This window comes from Brassica napus, chromosome A6 (genome assembly GCF_020379485.1).
Source record: "Brassica napus cultivar Da-Ae chromosome A6, Da-Ae, whole genome shotgun sequence".
Classification (NCBI taxonomy): domain Eukaryota; kingdom Viridiplantae; phylum Streptophyta; class Magnoliopsida; order Brassicales; family Brassicaceae; genus Brassica; species Brassica napus.
This window is the reverse complement of record NC_063439.1, coordinates 16,160,056-16,186,082: the sequence shown is the minus strand read 5'-3', so window position 1 is coordinate 16,186,082 and position 26,027 is coordinate 16,160,056. Positions and strand designations below refer to the sequence as shown.

Here is a 26,027-nt window from a genome sequence, read left to right as displayed (position 1 = left end):
TCCAAACAATGTGTGATCATTCTATTAGAGTAGAATAATGGGTTCGCATGAGACACTCCTACCCCTCTACACCGCAAGAAATCATCTCAAGCTTTTGTAAATATATATGGATGCCAAAGTAAGGTGGAAGGAAAACCAGGGACACTAAGTCTAATACCTTCCAGACTTGCAGGAGGATTATGATCCAATGTATACCAAGCCCCAAGACAAGAAAGTTGAGCTCAATTAGGTTGGAGGTCAGCTTGGTTCTTTCAAACATTCTCAGCAAGTGTGAATATTTGGCACGATGATCCACTTTAGCATCTATAGTACATTCTGCAATTAATAAATCTAAGAATGGTGCTAAAGAGTGGTTAGATAAGTAAGAAAAATTGTAAAAGTTCATTATCCCCTTCTTGTCTCAATAAAAACTTTTTGAAAACATTAATAAAACTCATAGATAAATTAATATCAGTAAACCTCCCCCCCCAGACTTAAATTATATTGTCCCCCGTGTATATCTACTCAGAGTTTAGTGATAACATAAATCATCAGGACAATATGTAACAAGGAAAACGGTATACCTTATCGCTGATATTGATCTCGATCGACACATTGAAGTGTATATCAATCGTTTCTGATGTTGTGCTGTCGAACTATGTCGACTTGATCCTATCGGTCGATGACAAGTAAACGTTTCCTTGGGTCTCTTTTTTGTTTTTCTGGTTTGTCTCTTTTTATTTTTGTTATTTTTTTAGACCTGTAAGAAATTGAATGAATAAATAAGTAACTTTAAATATTAAAACTGAAAGAAACTACCTAATAGTGGGTTGCCTCCCACGCTGCGCTTTGTTATAGTTATTTAGCTTGACTTTGGAAGTAGGTTGGCTAATAAGGAGGTGGATGATTACTTGTTGGGAAACAAGTGTCTACCTCTTCCTCGCTCATCTGGAACCAAGTACCAATGAAGCTTCTGATGGACTCCTCTTCTCTCTCCTCCGGTCCACTGATTTTTCAATCTTTCTCTAGCAACCTCACTTGCATTTATCCTATGCTGATAATTTCCAATGCTGCACTGTTGCATTCCAAATCTGGCATGTGTTGATTCTGAGATGTCCTTCAGCTCCTGATATATATCTTCTTTCAACAAGTCTTGAGAGAAAGTGATCTCATCAAGCTTATCATGTAAGAACTTCTCGGTTACCAGCTTGCCTCGCAATGATGTATGGTCACTGTCGATCGATGGGCGAGTGTGTCTGTCGATCGATGGTGACTGTTCTGCATGAAAATCGAGCTATCTCTGAATCGTGTCCATCTCTTGCTGCAACGCGTTCATGTGTGTAGTCAATGAATCTATGTCGTCACAGAGCGGGTAGTAGACACCATGAAGCATATAGGTGAATGATTCTAGTCTATCTTTGAATTGAATGATGCAAGTCGAGCGTTGATCGATGTTCTGGTGCTGGCGTCGATCGATGGCTGAATGTGATCAGTGATCGATTTTGATGCTCCTGCGCCAACTGCATGTTGTTCCTGAATCATGGCTATGTCGTGCTTCATCTCATCTATGTGTGTGTGGTCAACCAGCTTATACTGTTGTTGAATGGGTGGTAGACATCATCGAGCCTCTTGGAATGATAATCATATGTCGTCCTCATAGCTCCGTTGATATCTGCTACCAATTCATCAACCTCTGCTTTATTGTAAGTGTCTTTTTCTGGCACGGTTGATATTGCACCATACTCGTTTCTCATCTCCAAACGAGGTTTCCTTTTCCTGTTCTGATGAAGCGCTGATCGTCTGAATTCGGACTAACCGTCGATCATATGAATTTGCAAAAGTTATTACATGAAAAAAAAGAAGATGAATCTAGACCATTCATTTTAAATGATTATTAGAGGAGATAATTAGTTGCACATGAGTCACCTCAAACTAATTTATAAAAATATAAGAAAATAGTAAAGAGTAAATTAGTAATTAGGTTAATTGGTGGGATCTCAACTACATGCATCTAACGTGAAGTTAAAAGAAGGGTAATGAAGGAATTTCAAATGTAATGTAAGAGGTGAAGGTGTCTCAAAGGACTATTAATTAAGAAATGTCTATATATGTAAAGTAAACATAGATAAGTACATTTTGGTGTAAATATCTCATAAATTTTCCTATATATATATTATTTCACTTTTTTTCATCATTCACATGCATGTTATATCATTGAGAGAAACAAAGCTCTCACATATTATGTAAATTTTTACATATCAATGCAACCTAAATTCTTCCACAAACCATCTTTCTTTGATAGCAAGTAAAAATCAATAATGTTATGCAAGTTTGTGAGAGATGAGGAACCACTTGTCTAAACATTCTTTGTGAAACTTATATTTTTCATGTCATGCAAGTTTGTCTTGGATGGTTGTGATTTGATTTTTGAATCACACTGTAACAGATAAGGCAATCCTCTACTTTATCGAATTCTGTAACATATCAGGCAATCCTCTACTTTTTCTAATTCATTGTCTTAGTTTTGCTTCCATATTCTTATCGCCTCTCCTATAGATCTTTTCTGCTTCCAGTCTCCACATTAAAGAAAAGACATTCATCCGAAAAACCTGAACTAAATTTCTCAGATATTATTCTACATTTTTCATTAATTTACCAACTTTTGTTGCCACATTATCAATGGTCAACATGATGGAACTGGATATAATGCATAATAACAAATATCTACATAACTCACAAAGTACAGTACATGATGACAAACAAAAATTAGCATTAGACATGATCGATTTTCTCTGCTTTTCATCTGCTTATTCCAATATTTTTTGTGCAATTGACATCTAAATGTATGAGTGGGTAAGTGATATACTATGGATTTACCACTTTTTTATGTCATAGTAAATTTTCTATTTAGAATCTTTATATTATGTTTGGAGTCTATTTTAGAGTATTTTCAGGGTTAGGTACGTTTTGGAGCATTGTGGAGTTTATGGAGCTTAGAATGAAAAAAAAAACTGTAGCTGAGAAAATGAAGAGGAAACAGAGTTGATACACAGAGGAAGTTTCGGTCGACGCTCAACCTTGCTGTCGATTGACACACGCGCGAGAAAGGCCTTGCCGACTCAAGTTACAAAGTGGGCCCAAAGACTTCCACAAATTACAAGATTGCCCTTGATGATTTTAGACCTAGGATTTATATATTTATGTCGAGGTTTAGGAAATAGAAAGACACATATTTGATATTATTATTCTTAGAAGCTTTTTAAATTTTTAGCAAAGATCCAAGAACTCCTTTGGAGTATTGTATTGGAACTCCAATATTTCTATCTCTAATCTAATTATGCAATTCATTTTGTTTATATTTATGTCTTGCTTGATTATGTTTGAGTAGTTAACTTGTTAGACTTAGGGTTTATAAAGGTTATGATGAATTATTTATTATAGAACTGCTAAGGTGATTATCTAGAATCCTTCACAGAGTTGATCTTATTGCTTGCATTCTAGAGTAGCTAACTAGAATCTTGAACTTAGAATTTGACAACAGCGAGAGTATATTCGTACCTGCATATAATTCTATTTAGCTAGGTTGTTTGGAGCAGTGACACATTGGTTTAATTAACTTAGTGAACTTTCGATCTGAACTTTAAAGCTTATTTGAAAGTGTATCGATTTGACACTCTATAAGTGTATTGATCAATACTCGTTATGTATTAGATACAAGAGTATGAGTACTGATTTGAACATGTAGACTCACAGCAAGAGCTGGATATCTTACAATTGCACTCAAGTTCTAGGATTTGATCATCACATATTCTTGGCACCTATACATCATAATTTGGATACCTGAAAGTCTAGCTTCCGTCTTATCTGTTTAACAACCACATCTATCTTCTTTACTGTCTTATTTATTAGTTGCCATTATAATACTTGTTTGCCTAGCTTAATCTTACATATAATCTGATCTATTGTGTGTCCCCGCTTCCTATGGATTTGATCCCTATGTACTACAATTGATCTTTTATTTGAGAGAGTCTCTAGGGTTAATTTGAGCTGCATCAGTACGGAACTGGAAGACGGATCATAAGATCCATCCTAGTTTCTTCCTTTGTATATGTAGCAACCACTTCATTAGCCCATTTTTGTATGCTAATTGGAAAGCTCTAATCATATGAACATGACTCTCAAATAAATGATCCCAACGACAGCCACAAAGAAATCTGACTTAGCATAAACCTGACCTTTGTTGCATGATTTTGTACTTTTACTATACCCATCCGCAAATATTTTTGATACAGCTGCTACTTCATGGGACTCACCAGGTGAGGCATATGAAGCACATTTCTCAAGAGATAAAGAAAGTTTATGTGGTACGGTGTTCCTTATTTTTTTTACTACCATGACATGTTTTGAAAGCATGTTTTGTAGACAAAACCATGTAATCAATATGTTGGTTTTGGTGTGTCGGTTGTTTGTTTGTTATATAAACCTGAATCAGCTCATACTATAAGAACTGACTTCTTCCTCATTTTCAATATGATGAATAACATAAAAAATATTTGTTACATAACTTTGTCTTCTTTGTTACTTCACGAACATGGTATCACAGCCATTGAGGCTCAAACATTGATCGATTCTCTTCTTTATTATGCTTCATTTACCTATATTCATCAGTGATTCTCCCGATTAATCTTTCTTTTAATTTTGTGATCAATTTCTTACGCTATTCAACCAAAAATCATTGATTTCACAAAGATTTTGAGCTTTTCAAGGTTGCTACAACGGTGATTAACCGCAAATCAGGTGTCGTCTGGATAGATCAATGGCCTCTCCAGCTCTTCAAATTTATAATCCTGAAGCTTCTTCTATGAGACCTTATTTAGATGAAATTATTTTGATAACATTCGTTCACTGTTCTTTCTCACCAGCAGTGGTAATCCATGTCTTTCTTTCATCGCTAAAACACTCAATGGATCCAATTCTGATTGCTGGAGAATCATAATAATTATAGCTTTAGATGCCAAGAAAAAGCTTGCGTTCATTGATTGTTCCTTAGTGGGACCTAGCGAATCACATCCAAACTTAAGAATCTCATCAAGATGTAATTCAATGGTGAAATATTAGCATCTGGATTCGGTATCCAAAAAATGTACGAAATATAATTTGTTTCAAAGATGCTTACAAAATTTGGAAAGATCTGATGACTCGATTTCACATCACGAATATTCTAAGATAATATCAGTTATCTAAACATGAATGATCGCTACAACAAAGAATGATGGTCTTAGCTACATATTATACCACATTGAAGACACTTGGGATGAGTTAGATAGTGCAGATTGGTGGAAACATGCATTAGTTGTGATTACTACAAAGCTATCAAGACAAGACATGACATTCCATGGTGATCAAGTTTTTGAATGATTTAAACAAATCATATGCCGTTATTAGAAGTAAAATTATCATTAATAAAAATGTTTGTAATCAAATGTCTAAGATCAGTAACTTACTGGATCAAGACCATAATCAAAGGAATCTCATTCAGACAAGAATCCTACAGACTTTCAAATCTTAGCTCTTACTCCATTGCTTACCTCTATTTATACTACTCACTCCAATTACACAACAAAACAAAATAGACCATTATGTGCTCTGTATAATGGCCATACATGAGTTTGGCACAAATACTCGACATTGGGTTCGTACGGTCATACCTACTACTGGTCTTGTACTTGTCTCCTAAAATCAAGTACTTACAATGATCAAGCCAAGTAACAAGTACCTTAAGTTGAAAACTTGCAAGCTGATATACTATGGATTTTACCGGTCTTTAGCCATAGTATAAGTCCTTTTTAGAGTCTTTATGTTATGTTTGAAATCTATTTTAGATTTTTTTTCAGGTTCATGGATGTTTTGGAGCAATGTGGAGATTATGGAGCCTTTTAGAGCTTAAGGATGAGGAAACTCGTAAATTTCAAGATATCAAAAGTCAGAGTCAATATTTAGAAGAAGAGTCAATAGACACCACTTCCTTGGTGTCGCTCGACACCTGCGCGAGTTGACAGACCGACTTAGGCCCATAACCTCTCACAAATTACATGATTGCCCCTGACCGACGTTATTACCTACTATATATAGTTTTAGCCATTATTTATGCTAAACACACATCTTTACCACATCTTAAATTCACCATACTATTAGTTTTTTTTATTTAGAAGTTTTTGAAGAGAAAATCAAAGACTTTTTCAGAGATTTGTATTGGAGCTCTAGTATTTCGTACTCTATCTATATATGCTATTCATTAAGCTTATCTTTATGTTTTGGTTAATTATGTCTGACTAGTCATCTTGTAAGATTTAGGGATAATTATGGTTTTTATGGATTATTGAGACATAGAACTGCTAGGGTGATTTAATTGGATCCTTCAAATAATTGATACAACTACTTGTATTTTAGAGTAGCTAACTGAAATCCTGAACTTATGATAATTGACAACTGCAAAAGTAGATTCATTACCTGAGTATAATTATGATGAACTAGGTTTTTAGGCGCATGCGAAAGCTGGTTTAATTATTTAGTGAACATATCGATCAAAGGGTTAATGATTTTCTAAGAAGTATCAATCTTCACTCTATAGTATCGTAGTATAGATCGACATTCGATAGTATTGATCGACACTCGCTCCTTATTCACATGCGAGAGCTGGAATATGAATTAGACATCTGATTAGCTTCGCAGCGAGAACTGGATATCTTACAATTTCATTTGAGTTCTAGGACGGTACATCACACACCCTTAGCATCTATAACTCATAATTCTGATTGTCTGAAACCCAAATTCTAGTTTATTTCCCATATTAACTTACAACCGACTATTTACTTGTTAACAACATTGGCATTTACTCAAAATCTTGGTTCACTTAATTTTAAAAATTAGCTGGCCATGATTATTTTTACGTGGCTTATAGTTGTTACTTGCCATGTTTCACCTTGAAAAATCAAGTACTCCACATTGTCAAATGGGTAACAAGCCGTCAGATCTTATTATTTTGCAAGTATAAGTTAAGTATCAAGTATCTTCATATTTTTTACTTGTCTTGTTACTTTCTGTGTTACCTATTATTCGTTACTCATTCTATAAATTCTTGTTACCCGTTAAAAAATATTATATGTTAAAAATATTTTATATTTTACTTATATTGTAACTGAAACAGATAAAAATATGAGATTTGATAAAAGAAACTCCAATAGTAAAAAAGAGAGCAAAATTCATATACTTACTTTTGTCGAGATGATCCATCTGGGTGAATATGCAAATCGATATTCGTTTTGTGCATTATAATGCTACATCTAGATGGATCACACACCTGAATTTTAAAAAACTCATCTCAAATTTTCACCCAAATGAAGGTCTTGATGGTGCATCTCGATGCATATGCATCTAGTTCAGTCCAAAATGATAAATGACAAAAATAACCTTTTAAAATCAAAATATTATTTTTAAACCGTAAATTCTATTTTTTTGCAAATATATTTTTCCGCCATGACCGAAAAATACATTTTCCCGCAAAAACTAAAAAAAACTCTTTCCCGCCAAAACCGCAAAATGCATTTTGCCTCAAAAAACGTAAAACGCATATTTCCATAAAACATACACTTCTCGGTCAAACCAGTAAAACTACACTTTTCGGCGAAAACCGGAAAAACAAAATTTCTCACCAAAACCAAAATAATGCATTTTTCCGCCAGAACCCAAAAACGCATATTCCCGCCAACCCCCCACCCCCAAAAAAGTATTTTCCGGCCAAAACCGCAAAAAAAAAAAACATTTTCCCGCCGAAACCATAAAAACGCAATATTCCTGCAAAAACTGGAAAAACTCATTTTCCCGCCAAAACTAAAAAAATGTATTTTACCGCCAAAACCGGAAAAACATATTTTGCCGCAAAAACCGTAAAAATGCATTTTCCCGCTAAAATCGGAAAAACACATTTTCCTGCCAAAACTGGAAAAACATATTTTCCCGCCAAAATTGGAAAAATGTATTTTCCCGCGAAAACCGAAAAACACATTTTCCCGCCGAAACCGGAAAAGCGTTTTTTCCCGCCAAAACCGAAAAATGTATTTTCCCGCCAAAACCGGAAAAACGTAATTTCCGCCAAAACCGGAAAACATATTTTTTCACCAAAACCAGAAAACCGCATTTTCCCGCCAAATACGGAAAAACTTTTTTCCCGCAAAAAAAAACGTATTTTCCCACCAAAACCGGAAAAAACATATTTTTCCGCCAAAACCAGAAAAACGCATTTTCCCGTCAAAACCGGAAAAGTGCGGAAAACACATTTTCCTGCTGAAACCGGAAAAGCGTATCTCCGCGCCAAAACTAAGAAAACATATTTTCTCTCCAAAACTGGAAAATTGCATTTTCCCGTTGAAACCACAAAAAAAGGTTTTCTTGTCAAACCCGCAAAACACACTTTTTCGTCAAAAACTCATTTTCCGGCAAAACCGCAAAATATAATTTTCCTGCTTAAACCGCAAAACGTATTTTCCGCCAAAACCATAAAAATGCTATTTTTCAGCCGAAACATAAAAAAATATATTTTAGTCATTTTATTAACAAATCTACCTAGATGCAGATGCAAGTTAAAAAAACGAACATAGTTGCATTCAGATGATTCATTTTGATGCATGGACGAAATGAATAAACGAACAACACCCAGATGAAGCATCTGGATAAGACATCTAGATGAACTATTTGGATGCATCTTCCAGATGTACAAACGAACAGGGCCTTTATTTTTATTGTACTTACTTGCAAGTATTTTAGAAGCAACTACTTGATATTGGCAAGTAAAAAGCCAATATTAAGTAACTTGCAAGTATTAACTTTTATGTCAAGTACTTGATATAACAAGTATTTTCTTTATCAAGTACCAAGCTCAAGCCCTAAATAACATTATTGGAACGAGCCAAGCCAAATACCAAGCTTCCAAAATTAGCAAGTAATTGCCTTATGCCCATTCCTTACTGGATACATGTTATAAGATTCATGGATATCCAAATGGTTTTAAACATAAGATGAATCAACTGCCACAGAAGCATACATATGATTTTCAGAAGGAACTAGATCACTAAATCATGTGATTGTATACCTTGCTCTTACATAGTTTGTGTCAAATGGGATAAACAATCTGTGACACCCGTCACTTTCGAAATAATAAAAACAATTCGATAAATAATAGTTTATGAAATCTCCATTTATAAATATAAAAGTCAATACAATATCACAAGGCCTAAAGGCCCAACAACGATAACATTCGAAATATAAAGTACGACATAAACCAAAAGTCCAAAATACGAGATAACATAAACGATAGATAGGAGCCCAAAGGCCCAAAAGCGATAAAACGATAAAAGTGATAGAAGTCCAAAGCTCGATAGTAGTAAAAGCCCAAAAGCACTGGTCCGGTATAATCACTCCTGCTCATCGGTCTCACCTGAAAGGGGAAAGAAGGAGGGGTGAGCGACAGGGGAATCGCCCAGTGAGGTATGGGGATGCTAAACCGCAAACCACTGACTGAGTTCATAGCACTACTAAAATGTAGGCCTAGCTCTAGCATGAAACAAACACGGCGTCTATTACACCACACAAAACAATCAACATATGTCTAGTGGACTAGACATGCTAACCAATGCGATAATAGCATACCGCATTTCCTTATAAGGATATAATTATATATAACTCTACAAGCGTCGTAAGTACAGTAGTCCACTCTGTACCCCCGCAATCTCCACAAACAAAGCGGCCTTGTACAAACGTCTCTGTACCCCGCTAAACACACGGCCTAGTACAGATATCTCCGTACCCTGCGATCTCTCAAACAAAACGGCCTAGTACAAACGTCTCTGTACCCCGCTAAACACACGGCCTAGTACAAATATCTCCGTACCCCGCGATCTCTCAAACATGCGGCCTAGTGCAATCACCTCTGCACCCCGCAATCTCAACACATGGACTAGCATATATAAATATATATATATATATATATATAAATATTTAACAGTTCTTAACATCAATCATTTCAATCAACCGTTGAATCCTCTATTATCCTATTTCCGGTTTAACAATCAATATCAATAATGAACAAGCAAGACTCTCAAACAGACTCGATTCACAGAGACGGATCATGTTTCGAAACTAAACTTTCCATAATGGTAGTACTAAACTAGTTCGGGATTTAAACGGAGAAGCCCTCACCTTAGCAACAAGAAGACGTGGTATCTATGAACTCCAGCTGCTCAAATAGATTCCAAATCTGAAATCAGGGCGAAATTCTGAGTCGGAACGGCTTTCGAACGGTTTAAAACGGGTTTAGTCAAGGTTTACGGAAAAGTCAACACGCTGGTCAAAGGTCAACCCGGTCAACTCTGACCCAAGCCGGTCAACCCTTGACCAGATTGGAATTGATTTAAACCAACTGGTTTAACTCAACCAAAATCGATTCCAATTGGACCATCCGGTTTACCTTAACCATCAATTGATTAATTAATTAATTAATCTATCTAACCGGTTTATCCTAACCGTAATCCAATTGATTTTAACCGGCGGTTTAACCTAACCAACCCTAAATCAATTTAAACCAGTCAACCCAACCGGTTAACCGAGTCACCGAGTTGACTCACCGGGTCGACTCAGTCAAGTTGGCGAGTCGTCGGCGAGTCACCGGACAATAGTCACCGGCGGCGACGGCAGAGGGTGGCGGCGGCTTACCGGAAAATCAACGGCGGCGAGGCGGCGACGCGGCGGCAGCTTCTCGGCGGCAAACGGACGGTGGCCGGTCACGGCGGCTCCGGCGAACGTTGGTCGGAGACGGCAGCGAGTGGCCGGAATGCGCGGTGGCTCCGGCGGACGGCAACGGCGCGTGCGTTTCACGCCCGCGCAGAAACTAAACTTCGGGAGGCTCTAGCGGTTTCGTCCGGGCTCCGATTGCGGCGTGGTTGGTGTCTACGGCTTCGTCTAGACGAGAGGAACACGATGGTGGTCTTGCATGCACGAAATTCGCAGTGGTTAGGAAGTTATGGGTGATTTACTAAAACGGCCGAAACTGAACTAAATGCATGGCGGTTTTGCGGTGGTTACCTAGGGTTGCGAACGGTGGTGTCGAGCTGAACGTGATCACGGCACACGGTTGCTCCGGCGACGAGCTCCGGCGACCCACTCACTGTAAAAGATCACACCTCTTCTCTTAGCTCACTCTCTCTCTAACTCTTCTTCTTCTTTTGCATAAAGTTTGTGAGGAACTAAAGTGGATAAATGTGGGTTTTTATAAAAAAAATACCTTGGGCCTCTAGGAATGGATTTGGGCTTCGACCTGAATTCTTTGGGTCAGAATTTGGGTCACTACAACTCTCCCCAACTAATAAGGAATTCGACCCCGAATTCGAATCACGAACTGATTCTCCAACGACGTCCGAAAATAGCTCTGGAAAATCAATCCTCATGTGGGCCTCTGACTCTCAAGTCTCTTCCTGAATACCGTCTCTTTCCCAACGAACTTTGACCAACATGGTCATCATACCATGATCTGCTTTCACTTGGCGATCCAATATCTCTACTGGCTGACACGGCGCATATAAATTTCTATCAAGATCACTGGGCGGTTGCTGCAAAATGAGCTCTGGTTCTCTCACGACTTTTCTCAAAACCGAAACATGAAACACGTCATGGAAGTCTAATAACTCTTCTGATAAATCCAATCGGTAGGCAACTGCTCCAATCCGCTCCAAAATAGGATATGGTCCCATATATCTCGGCTTAAGCTTCTTTAGCTTTCGAGTCTTAGATCCCCCCCGAAACGTCCTCATTTTCAGGTATACCAGGTCGCCAACCTGGAACTCCAAATCCTTACGCCGCTTATCTGCATAACTCTTCTGACGGTCATGGGCTTCCTTAAGTCGAACCTTGAGCATCTCAACTTGCTCTACCGTCTCTTGAACCATGGCTGGTTCTATCTCACGTCGCTCCCCCACTTCTGTCCAACAAAGTGGTGTGCGACAAGGTCTACCATATAGAGCCTCATATGGTGCCATCCCAATACTCGAATGATAGCTGTTGTTGTAGGCAAACTCGGCTAGAGGTAGGTACTTCACCCAACTACCTTCCCAATCTAAGACACAAGCTCTGAGCATATCTTCCAAAGTCTGAATAGTCCTCTCTGACTGATCATCTGTCTGCGGGTGATACGCTGTACTCATATGAACTTTTGTCCCAAGTGCCTTCTGAAAGGCTCTCCAAAACTCAGATGTGAACTTTACATCCCGATCCGATACAATGCTCACGGGAACTCCGTGCAATCTCACAATCTCGCTAATGTAGATCTGTGCCAACTGATCAGCTCTGTCTTTCTTTTTAATCGCTAGGAAATGGGCTGACTTGGTAAGTCTATCAACGATCACCCATATGGCATTTTTCCCTCCTGATGTGGTCGGCAAACCCGTCACAAAATCCATAGTTACCATGTCCCATTTCCACTCTGGCAAAGGCAGGTTCTGTAATAACCCGCTAGGCACCTGATGCTCGGCCTTAACCATCTGACATGTTTGACACTGTGATACAAATGAAGCAACATCCCTCTTCATACCAGGCCAATGGTAATATCGCTTCAAATCCCTGTACATCTTCGTATTCCCTGGGTGGATAGAAAAATTCGAGTGGTGTGCTTGCCGTAAGATCTCCTTCCTTAACGGCTCATTATCTGGCACACAAACCCGCTTCCGATACATGAACATCCCGCTGGAGGCTGTATGATAACCAATACTCTCCATCTCGATCTGCTTACACAAAGCTTCATCATTATCTTGGGCTTTGCGTATCCTCCACAGTAAATCTGCCCGCTCTACAGCCTCAGCGCCAACTGACTCTCCCTACACAGTAACTGCACATAATCTGAGACTAGCAAGTGTCCCAGTAAGCTCCTGGACCTCTTTGGTTCCTGATACATCGCTTCGGCGCCTACTCAAGGCATCCACCACATGATTGGCTTTTCCCGGATGATATGAGATCTCCAAGTTGTAGTCTGCTAACAACTCCATCCATCTACGCTGCCTCAAATTCAAGTCCGCCTGCGTAAATATGTACTTCAGACTCTGGTGGTCCGTGAAAATCTTCACCTTCTCTCCATACAAGTATGACCTCCAGATCTTTAATGCAAATACAACTGCTGCCAACTCCAAATCATGCGTAGGATAATTGGCCTCGTGAGGCCTCAACTGTCGTGATGCATAGGCAATGACCTGATCCTCCTGCATCAGTACACATCCCAATCCGGTGCCTGACGCATCAGTGTAAACATCATATGGTATCCCTGGCCTCGGGAGTACCAAAACTGGCGCATGGGTCAGCTGTCGCTTCAACTCAGTGAAACTCCCCGAACATTCCTCTGTCCAATCAAACTCAGTGTCTTTTCCTGTTAGCCGCGTCATTGGCTTTGCAATGCTAGCAAAACTGTTGACATACTTTCTGTAGTATCCTGCCAAACCGAGAAAACTGCGGATCTCCGTCGCACTCTTAGGTGTCGGCCACTCTGAAACGGCGGTAATCTTCTCCTGATCTACGGCAACTCCTGCTTCTGAAACCACGTGACCCAAAAATCCAATCTTCCTCTGCCAAAAGCTACACTTACTCAGCTTGGCAAACAACTGATGTTCCCGAAGCTTACCCAACACAATCCGCAAATGTTCAGCATGCTCTTCTCTACTCCGAGAATAAACCAAGATGTCGTCGATGAAAACAATCACAAACTTATCCAACTGTTCTCGAAACACATCATTCATGAGTTTCATGAATGCTGGCGGTGCGTTCGTCAACCCAAATGGCATTACCACAAACTCGTAATGTCCATAACGTGTACGGAATGCCGTCTTCCGCACATCTCCCTCAGCTATCGCAATCTGGTGGTATGCCGATGCCAAATCAATCTTAGAGAACCATGAAGCTCTCTGCAACTGGTCTAACAACTCGTCGATACGCGGGAGCGGGTACTTATTCTTGATGGTCACTTTGTTCAGACCTCTATAGTCGATACAAAGTCTAAAAGTCCCATCTTTCTTCTTCACAAACAACACTGGTGCTCCCCACGGTGAAGTACTCGGTCTGATAAACCCCTTATCAGATAGCTCCTCCAACTGCTTCTTTAACTCTGCCATCTCAGTTGGTGCGAGACGGTATGGAGCTCGTGAAACTGGTGTTGCTCCTGGCTCTACTTCTATCGTAAGAACGTCCGCTCTAGCTGGTGGTGGCCCTTTTAAAGCCTCAAAAACGTCTTCGTACTCGGCGACCACTGGAATATCATGCAGCTTCTGCTTACCGTCTTCCTTAACCATCGAAATGGTTGCCAAAAATCCCTCTGCTCCACCTTCCAATAATTCTTCTGCACGCAACATGGAGACGATAGGAATTTCCCGGTGTGTCTGAATGCCCTCGTAAATGATCTTTCCTTCTTCTCTAGGGATATTAACTCTTGCCTTCGGACAATCCAAGACTACTCGATGTCGCGACAACCAATCCATCCCAAGTATAACATCGTATAAGCTCATCTCCAATTCCGTCAAATCTCCGAGCAGCTCAACTCCTCCAAGAATAACTGGTACATCGTGATGAATGCCAACTGCTCCCAACTTCTCCGTGCCGGCAGTCTGAATCTGCTTAGCCTTCGGTTCGAAGTCACTCCGAAAAGACCAAGACCGGACTAAGTGCGGACTCACAAAACTATGAGATGCTCCCGTGTCGAATAAGGTATAAGCTGACTCTCCTCCAACCGAAACCGATCCTACACGAGATTTTTACTAACTACACATGATAACCACACACCAAAAATATTCAAAGACAATAAGTATGGAAAAGTCACATACCCGCTATCGGCTCAGCTCCCTGGGGATCTCCAACGCAAACACACGTGGAGCGATGGCTGGACGCTTCGGTGGTGGTGGAAGCGCTGCATTGCCTCTCCTCGGACAATCTCTGTAAATGTGACCTGGCTGGTTGCAGCCGTAACAGTTCCTCGCTGCCGCTGCTGGTGCTACTACCGCTGTTGGCGCTGCAACCTGAGTATGTGGCGGCTTCCTACAATTCTTCGAGATATGCCCAAACAGACCACAGTTAAAGCACTGTAGATATTCCCCAAAATGCTGGCGACGACAACGCCCACAATGGGGTGTTCCAGTCTGTTCCCAAGTCCTCTTCTGTGATCCCGAAGTCCCTCCGGCCTTAGGCTGAACTGCTTTGGAGAACTTCTGCTCCTCTACCATACATTTCTCTTGCACAGCCGCCTTCTCTACCAGATCCTCCAAACTGGTGTAGGTAACCACACTGCATCTACCACGAAGCTCTACTCGCATCCCATCTAAGAACCTCCTGATCAGATCCTCGTCATCAATGGTGTTACCCACAAATCTGCGGAGTTGCTTAAACTCCCGCTCATACTCCCTCACAGACTTTGCTCCTTGCCTCAAATGCTCGAAGTCATTCTTTTTCTCATGCAAAGCTTCTCTCGGAAAATACTTCTTGTTGAACGCGTACAGAAAATCATCATATGTCAGCTCACCACGGTGCATCAATCTCACTCCATCCCACCAGATTGATGCATCTCCACGCAAATAAAGCTCAGCGATGTTAAGCTTGAGCCTTGGCGGGCACGAGATGGTCTTCAAACACTTATCCAAACTGTGCTTCCAATCGTGAGCAATTGTAGGTTCCGTCGTCCCACTGAAATGCTCCAAACTCACATACTTCATCTGTCCCAACACCCTGATAAATGTCTCATCAACCTCGGGCACCTGAACTGGGAAAGCAGGTGGTGGCGGTGGAACCTGAAAAACTCCTGGAACAGGCTGAACGGGAACCTGAGGATACTGCAGAGCTGGAGCCGGCTGATGTGGAACCTGATGATCATGCTGAACCTGAACAGGTGGGGCCTGCTGCATGTGAATCTGCGGACCCTGCTGCACCTGAACCTGAGGACCATGTGGAATTTGCTGACCCTGCTGAACTGCAGCCATCTGTCTGGCAACCTTCTGAGCAGCTACTCGGGCAGCCTCATGGGCAGCTTGCTGGACTGCCTCCTATGCAGCCTGCCTAGCCGCATCCTGAACCATCTGTCTCAAAGCGTCCTGATCAATAGGCGGAGCCGCCTGCTGCGGAACTGCGGGCTGGACATGCTCGTCCTCAGCCTCAACCTCTCTAGCGTCTCTGACGGTCTGAGTACGAACAACTCTCTTCCTAGGCGGCATCTGAAAGGGAAAGCGAAAAAGTAAGCTTCTGTTGAACTTTGGATACCAACATTTAAAGAGGAGTGATACCGAACGGAAATGTGCTATTTATTTTCATTTTCAAAATTCCCAAATCCCCGAAAATATTTTGAAATCGTCTAAAACCGTTAAAATCGAATAAAACCGAATAAAACCAGGTCTCCAAAATCGCCATCCCGGGTCGGAGCTGGGACGGAACCCCGCTCTGATACCAAAATTGTGACACCCGTCACTTTCGAAATAATAAAAACAATTCGATAAATAATAGTTTATGAAATCTCCATTTATAAATATAAAAGTCAATACAATATCACAAGGCCTAAAGGCCCAATAACGATAACATTCGAAATATAAAGTACGACATAAACCGAAAGTCCGAAATACGAGATAACATAAACGATAGATAGGAGCCCAAAGGCCCAAAAGCGATAAAACGATAAAAGTGATAGAAGTCCAAAGCTCGATAGTAGTAAAAGCCCAAAAGCACCGGTCCGGTATAATCACTCCTGCTCATCGGTCTCACCTGAAAGGGGAAAGAAGGAGGGGTGACCGACAGGGGAATCGCCCAGTGAGGTATGGGGATGCTAAACCGCAAACCACTGACTGAGTTCATAGCACTACTAAAATGTAGGCCTAGCTCTAGCATGAAACAAACACGGCGTCTATTACACCACACAAAACAATCAACATATGTCTAGTGGACTAGACATGCTACAACCAATGCGATAATAGCATACCGCATTTCCTTATAAGGATATAATTATATATGACTCTACAAGCGTCGTAAGTACAGTAGTCCACTCTGTACCCCCGCAATCTCCACAAACAAAGCGGCCTAGTACAAACGTCTCTGTACCCCGCTAAACACACGGCCTAGTACAGATATCTCCGTACCCCGCGATCTCTCAAACAAAACGGCCTAGTACAAACGTCTCTGTACCCCGCTAAACACACGGCCTAGTACAGATATCTCCGTACCCCGCGATCTCTCAAACATGCGGCCTAGTGCAATCACCTCTGCACCCCGCAATCTCAACACATGGACTAGCATATATAAATATATATATATATATATATATTTAACAGTTCTTAACATCAATCATTTCAATCAACCGTTGAATCCTCTATTATCCTATTTCCGGTTTAACAATCAATATCAATAATGAACAAGCAAGACTCTCAAACAGACTCGATTCACAGAGACGGATCATGTTTCGAAACTAAACTTTCCATAATGGTAGTACTAAACTAGTTCGGGATTTAAACGGAGAAGCCCTCACCTTAGCAACAAGAAGACGTGGTATCTATGAACTCCAGCTGCTCAAATAGATTCCAAATCTGAAATCAGGGCGAAATTCTGAGTCGGAACGGCTTTCGAACGGTTTAAAACGGGTTTAGTCAAGGTTTACGGAAAAGTCAACACGCTGGTCAAAGGTCAACCCGGTCAACTCTGACCCAAGCCGGTCAACCCTTGACCAGATTGGAATTGATTTAAACCAACCGGTTTAACTCAACCGAAATCGATTCCAATTGGACCATCCGGTTTACCTTAACCATCAATTGATTAATTAATTAATTAATCTATCTAACCGGTTTATCTTAACCGTAATCCAATTGATTTTAACCGGCGGTTTAACCTAACCAACCCTAAATCAATTTAAACCAGTCAATCCAACCGGTTAACCGAGTCACTGAGTTGACTCACCGGGTCGACTCAGCCGAGTTGGCGAGTCGTCGGCGAGTCACCGGACAATAGTCACCGGCGGCGACGGTGGAGGGTGGCGGCGGCTTACCGGAAAATCAACGGCGGCGACGGCGGCGAGGCGGCGACGCGGCGGCAGCTTCTCGGCGGCGAACGGACGGTGGCCGGTTACGGCGGCTCCAGCGAACGTTGGTCGGAGACGGCAGCGAGTGGCCGGAATGCGCGGTGGCTCCGGCGGACGGCGACGGCGCGTGCGTTTCACGCCCGCGCAGAGGCGAAACTTCGGGAGGCTCTAGCGGTTTCCTCTACGGCTTCGTCTCGACGAGAGGAACACGATGGTGGTCTTGCATGCACGAAATTCGCAGTGGTTAGGAAGTTATGGGTGATTTACTAAAACGGCCGAAACTGAACTAAATGCATGGCGGTTTTGCGGTGGTTACCTAGGGTTGCGAACGGTGGTGTCGAGCTGAACGTGATCACGGCACACGGTTGCTCCGGCGACGAGCTCCGGCTACCCACTCACTGTAAAAGATCACACCTCTTCTCTTAGCTCACTCTCTCTCTAACTCTTCTTCTTCTTTTGCATAAAGTTTGTGAGGAACTAAAGTGGATAAATGTGGGTTTTTATAAAAAAAATACCTTGGACCTCTAGGAATGGATTTGGGCTTCGACCTGAATTCTTTGGGTCAAAATTTGGGTCACTACACAATCTCTCAAAGGTTCAGACTGAAGGAGTCATTGCATACTTTTAACTAACAACTTCCACCTCCAAGTACTCAAGTGAATTATGTGACTTGTTCTACTGGTGGAACCACATTAACACTCCCAAGTAACGCTTTATGTAACTCTACATTGCATTTCGTTGGCATATGTAATAGCTAAGAGAAATATAATTTTCTCAGGATACACAGTGGAGCTAAATATCATGTCTCAAATGATAGACCCTTATTTGCTTGACTTTCTGATCCAATGAATACGTTTTTCACCTTATCAACATGATTTGGAGTGAAATTGCAGGGGGTATGCAACATTAAATTAAAGAATTTTCTGATATTAACTAATGTTTTGTATATACATGTTTTCAGACTAAAACTACCTAGGGTAAGCCAGTTGACCAAGGATTTAGGATGCCGAGTTACATTTGACATGGATTCTTGTATGATACATGCACATACCAAGGAATTGGCGATTGGGAAGAGTGATCAGTTATTCAACCTTTACGTCTTTAATATAGCTGATAATAAAGGTTGTAACTCACTTCAACAACAATTTGCAGTAAGTTCAAATGTTGTTGTTGATGACAATATATGACATAATAGACTAGACCATCCATCTATTTCTAAAACCGATGTAATAATAATAGATTACATGGATTAAACAAAAGAATAAAAGATAATGCCTTTGATCTTTTACACATTGATGTATGGGATACTTTCTCTATATCAATTGTGGAAGGTTATATCCATTTCCTTACCATTGTACATGAAGTGCCACTTGGGTTTGTATTATTCGCACCAAAAGGAGGTCTTATATGTCTTTCCTGACTTTCAAAAGAAGATCAAGACTCAATATTAAACAATGGTCACTGTAGTGCGGTCAGATAATGCTCAGTAACTGAAACTTGTGGATCTGATTAAGAGGAAAGAGATTTTTCAATTCCATTCTTACCCTGAAACTCATGCACATACAGGGCCGGCTCAAGCATAAGGGCGAGCAGTGCACCCGCCCAGGGCCCAGAGACTAAGGGGCACATAACGGGGCCCAGAGACAAGGGGCACATAATGTGCTGTGGCCTGTGTGCTCACAGTTCACCGGACTGTTCTCGACAGATCACAGTTCTGTTCTTTAAGTACAAAGGAAGAAGACAACAAAATTATTTTAAAAGAATGTTGAGCTTCATGGGCCTTATGATTAGTACACGGTTAAAAACTGATAAATTTGATCGGTTTAATTTGGACCAATGAATGATTGATGTCGCCTCTTTTTTTTTTGTTGTAACTTGTAAGCTTGGCTTATTATTTTTTTGCTTTTACATTTAACTTATACTTATATTATATCGAATATTTTATTGAAATAAAACGTCTTACCTAATAAATAAAATAGCCTAAAAAAGGCTTTATTAGGACAAAAAAGTCAATGTTTGAGCCGGCCCTGTGCACATAATGATGTGGTTGAGGGGAAGCATTAACACATCCTTACTGTTCCTTATTCTCTTAAGTTAAAGCCTCAGGTGCCACTGGAATTATGGGAAAATATGTTCTTACTTTAGTTGTTTTTATCCTCTGACTACCAACAAAAATATGGAAAGAAAAGTCTCATTTGAGGTTTTTATCTTTTAAAAAAGTGGAGTATAATGGTCTTCGGGTGTTGGGCTGTTTAGCTTAATGTTTAATTTTTTCAACGAACAAAAACAAGTTCAGCTTCGGTCTAGAACTTGCATCTTCTTTGGTTATCATGCATGTTATAATGGCTATATGGTCATGGATATGAAAATAATAAGTCATACATATCAAGAGATTTTATATTTCATGAGACATCTTCTCTCATGCCAAATGTCAATTTATTTCCTATTCAGACTTCTTCTTACCTCCACATGAGTCTACTGCTATGAATAGATAAAGCAACGATATAATTCTTGTAGTAGAGATCGCTACCCCAAATCTTGGTCAACCCTCTACGATCGTGAATGTACAATATGTTCTTCATAATTCTGTTCCTAATTCAGTTGGGATAATACTAAGCTGTTGTCTAAGCTGTCAATTTATCTTCATTGCGATTACTGCAATATCTTTGATTTCGACATGAACATTCAATATCCTTTATCTGCATATATGTCCCTTGATAATCTGTGTGATTATTACATAGCATATATTTCTGTAGTTAACTTACATCCAAAGCCTAGATATTTCACGCAAAGTAATACATTTGATAAGTGGTTAAAGACAATGAATAAGGAACACCTTGCTCTGGAAACAACTAACACATGATCTAATATGGTCCTTTCCTTCAGACAAAAATGTCATGGGATGAAAGTGAGTCTATAAAGTGAAAATTAATGCAGATGGGAGCTTATATAAGACATGTCTGCTAGCCAAAAGATATACACATTAATAAGGTATAGACTTTGTTGATATCTTCTCTCATATGGCAAAAATGAATACGATAAAAATACTCATAGTTATTTCTACGGTAAATAACTGGAATCCACTACAAGAAAAATGGGTTTTATTAGCGGACGAAAAACGCTATATAACGATACGATAGCGGTTTAAGGAACGCTGTATCATCGCCCGTCATAGTAGGTATGGCACATTAGATAGCGCTTTTTTAAACTGCTATCTTATGATTATATACAATAGCGCTTTTATATATGCAATTAAATATGTTTTAATAGCGTATAATTTTCGTTATTATTTATATTATTAAAAAACAAAAAAAAATACAAATCACAAAAAAAAAATATATATTATATATTAATTTTGATTTACAAAATAATTGAATTTGGTTTACAATTAAAATAGTTACAAAATAGCCTAACTAAAAAAACTAAACCTAAAACAAAAATTATACAGTTAACACCTAAACCTAATTTGGTTGTTCTCCAACGAGCCGCCATGGCACTATCGACGAGAAGCAAAGCTGTCTCCAGCGAGGATGAGATGTAGGGTTGTGGCAGAGGAGGAGCTATCTTCGGCTTGTTGTGGAGGAGAGGAGGTTTGGAGGCGTAGATGAGTGGAGGAGAGGCGGCGCACAGAGGGAGAGAGACATCACGGTAAATAGACTTCACGGAGGCGAGAGGCAGAGGACGCGTCATCTAGCAGAGCTGTCACAAAGTAGAGGAGTATAATTTTCACAAAGTATGGGAGGAGAAGTCATTTCGTCACGGAACAGAGGAGGAGACAGATCAGAAGACGGCGACGGCAGAGATGGAGAACTCGCGACAGTTCGAGATTCATGACGAGAAGACGTGGGCAAGCTTGAGCAGAGGTAGAGAAGAGATGAGATACAGAGAAGAAGATGAGAGGTTGGCCTTGAAGAAGGAAACAATAGAGATGAGAGAGAGATCGTAGAGAAGAAAGAAAAACGATGTGCAGAGAGAGATAGTGTTGTAGTGAAGAAGACAAAGATAAAAAATTGTTTAAGATCTGAAAAAAAAAGAATAAAAGAAACTATAAAGAATAATGAATTGTGGTCTGATTGTATAACAAAGACACGAGAGAGGAAGAGGAAGAAACACAGATTGAATTAATCTGAACCATTGAATGAATTTAATCAATGGTGTACACTTTGCAATCCACACACTTTTTGTTTCGGCCAATGAAAGAATAGTAGGAGGATTACTATATTTTTTTCTAAGCACAAGGAGATTACTAATTATGGATATTTTTATTGTAGTTTTAATATTATATGGAGATAAATACTTTTAGAAATTGTAAATATTAAGTGTTAGAGATTAGTTTAAACTTTTAGAATAAAATTTTTAGTGTTGATAATTTTTTAATTACTTGTAGAGTTTATATTTAAAATTTGGAGTTTAGAATAAATAATGTATGAGTAATAGGATTTAAAAGTTAAAAGTTTGGGATATTGATTTTAAGATTAGAGATAAATTTTTAGAAAAGATTAAATTTTTTTACTTTATATCTAACATTTGAAGTTAAATTTAAAATTGATGTTAAAATAGAGTTTAAAGTTTGCATTTAGAGTTTAGGGTTTAAAAACTTGTTTTAGGGTTTAGGGATTCAAAAACCAAACATAGCATTTTTAATCATGTTTTGCTATTAAATTCAAGTGTTACATATAAAACCATACGTTATCATAGCGTTTCCAAATATACTACTTTATCATAGCGTTTCCAAATATACAAACGCTATCTAAAACTAACGGATATGTCAACCATAGCACAATCGTAAAAAACGCTATTCCGGTCTGCTATTAAAACTCATTTTTCTTGTAGTGATCGAAGCCAACTTGACATCTCCAAAACTTTCTTGTATGGATATTTGTTGGGGTCAAAAACGGTTATCTCAGAATCAACGTCTAAAATTGCACTTCTGTACGAATGCTTTTTCAACACACTCTCGACAAAAGGTTTTGAAGCAGAAGACTCGAGAGAGAGAGAGATCACGGAACCAAATGAGCAGTTCAACTCGTAAAAGTCGTAAAAACGTCTAAGTCGAAAAATGGCCCAAAGAGGCCTAGGACACAACTAAATGCCCACTTCCGATTTCATACGAAATTGAGCCCGACAATGCTTTGACGGTGTATCTTTACCTACAGAGGAAGATAGATCCTGCGAGAAATGTCAAGTTTCCAAGATAACGATGAAGATCGAGAAAAAAAAAGAATATTTCTGGGAAGCGATAAACTTAACATAGGGGCAAAAAGGGGAACGGGAACCGATCCAGAAGGCATATATAAGGCAGCTAAAGCAAAAGGGGCAGGATGAGAAGTTTTAGACTTAGAAAAACTCTGCTAGTATAGAAAAACTTTGAATTTAGGCGGTTTGATTTTTGCTTAGACTCTTTTCGTCTTTGTTCTGAGATTAACTTGGCTAGCGAAACTCTGTTTGTCTTGTCTTTCGAAAACCCTGTAACTTTACTATTGTCAATCAATAATACGCCTATGTGCAACTTACTTTCAATATTTTGTTATCTTTATCTCTTTCGTTTTTGTGTGTTTACGCAGATAAATCGAGACCTCTGAGAAATTTAGGGTTTCCTATATTTTCTTATTTTACGGAAAATCGACAGTGCGAATTTTGGTTCCCACAGTTTGGGGCTGAAAGGAGGGGTGGGGGATCGGATTTTCTAACTCAAAAACATCGAACGTCTGAGTCACGATATTCCTAATCAAACAGGCAGCGATGTCATCTCCTTCAAGGAAAGAGCAACGGCTGATCCGGTCAAACCTCTGAACGATCTCCTTGTGATCGAGCTGACAATCCAGAATATCGATACCGCAAGGATATTGGTCGACACCGGAAGCTCGGCCGATATCATCTTCAAAAACACCCTCGCAAAAATGGAAATCAATCCATCCGAAATCACCCAATATCTGAACCCGGTAGTAGGACTCTCGGGGGAAGCTACCATGACTCTCGGCACAATCAACCTCTCGGTTAAGGCCGGCAGCATGACAAAAATCGTGGAGTTCTTGGTCATCGATCGACCCGCGTCGTATAACTCGATCGTAGGAACTCCATGGCTGAATTCAATGCAAGCAGTCCCGTCAACATACCACATGTGTCTCAAATTCTCAACCCCTCGCGGAATCAAGACCATCTAGGGAGATCAAAGAATCTCGCGAGTCTGCTTCGCTGCAGAATTAAAGCGAAAAAACCCATCGGCGGAGGTTCAAATTAAAAAGAAAAAGAAATCGCCTGCCGTTGACAACGCTCTAAAACAAGACAAAACTGAAATCCTTTGGCAGTCACGAGTAGCCGAAGCTTTGGAAGGAAAACGCAAGCCGGCCTGCGAGCCCGTTGTCTCGGTATCCTTAGACGAAGCATTCCCAGATCGATTTGTTTAAATCGGCACGAACCTGAGTGTCTTTGAAAGTCGAGCTCATAGCTGCTCTGAAAAGAATTTGAACACATTCGCATGGGCCGCAGAGGACATGCCAGGGATTGATATCAACATCACATGTCACGAGCTCAACGTCGACCCGACTTTCAAACCTTTCAAACAAAAGAGATGACAGTTGGGACCAGAGTGCGCTGGTGCAGTTAATGATGAGGCCGAAAAACTCCTCAAAGTCGGATCCATAGGTGAGGTATCCTGACTGGCTCGCTAACCCAGTCGTTGTCAAAAAGAAAAACGGAATGTGGCGAGTGTGCTTCCCACTACCACACATCGATCGCTTGGTCAAAGCGACGGAAGAGAACAAACTCTTGTCCTTCATGGATGCGTTCTCCGGGTACAATCAGATCATGATGAACCCCGGCGATCAAGGGAAAACCGCATTCATAACTGACCGCGGCACTTACTGCTACAGGGTGATGCCGGTCGGTCTTAAGAATGCTGGCGCAACTTACCAACGACTCGTCAACCGCATGTTTTCCAAACAACTCGGAAAAACAATGGAGGTCTACATCGATGATATGCTCATAACATCCTTTGAAGAGCGAGATCATATCACTCACCTCCAAGAATGCTTCGAAAGGCTAAACCTACACAATATGAAACTCAACCCCGCAAAGTGTAGGTTTGCAGTAGCATCCGGAGAATTCCTAGGGTATCTCGTCATCTTCGGTGGAATCGAGGCCAATCCAAAACAGATCACCGCGCTGATCGAAATGGCATCCCCCAGAACGAAGCGAGAGGTGCAGAGATTGATTGGAAGAGTCGCAGCACTCAACCGCTTTATCTCTCGGTCAACGGATAAGTGTTTGCCTTTCTACGACACCTTGAAGGGGAACAAGAAATTCGAGTGGACCAAAGAATGCAAAAAAGCTTTCTACCATCTGAAACACTACTTGGCCACTCCCCCGGTGCTCGCAAAACCAGTAGAAGGGGAACCACTGTTCATGTACATCGCAGTATCAGTAACGGCTGTGAGCGGCGTCCTCATCCGAGAGGAACGCAGCGACAAAACGCCCATATTTAACGTAAGAAAAACTTTGCTCGATGCAGAGACACTTTATCCGATGATGGAAAAACTGGCACTTGCGGTCGTAATGTCAGCACGAAAACTAAGGCCATACTTCCAGTCCCATAGAATCGTAGTGCTCACATCATTCCCACTGCGGACGATCTTGCATAGCCCTAGTCAATCTGGAAGATTAGCAAAATGGGCAATCGACCTGAGCGAGTACGACATTGAGTATCGAGCAAAATCTTGCGCGAAATAGCAGATACTCGCTGATTTCTTAGTAGAACTCCCCGCGGGGTGCATGACTAACGAAGAGCCCAACTCGAACAGGATCCTCCCCGTCGACGTATCCTCGTCCAAAAAAGGCTCCGGGGTCAGGATTCGACTCATGTCGACAGGGGAAGTGCTGGAACAATCATTCCGACTGATATTCCTTGCTCCAAACAACGAAG

General features: G+C 40.4%; 1 long non-coding RNA gene across 1 annotated transcript; it reads right to left on the bottom strand.

The window, feature by feature from the left end:
* Positions 1 to 9,260: 9,260 nt before the first annotated feature.
* On the bottom strand, positions 9,261 to 11,353 carry LOC125575777. The gene is made up of 3 exons (XR_007314368.1): positions 11,116 to 11,353; positions 10,747 to 11,018; positions 9,261 to 9,472 (listed from the first exon to the last, which is right to left on the bottom strand). It is a non-coding gene; the product is annotated as an uncharacterized LOC125575777 (long non-coding RNA).
* Positions 11,354 to 26,027: the final 14,674 nt, after the last annotated feature.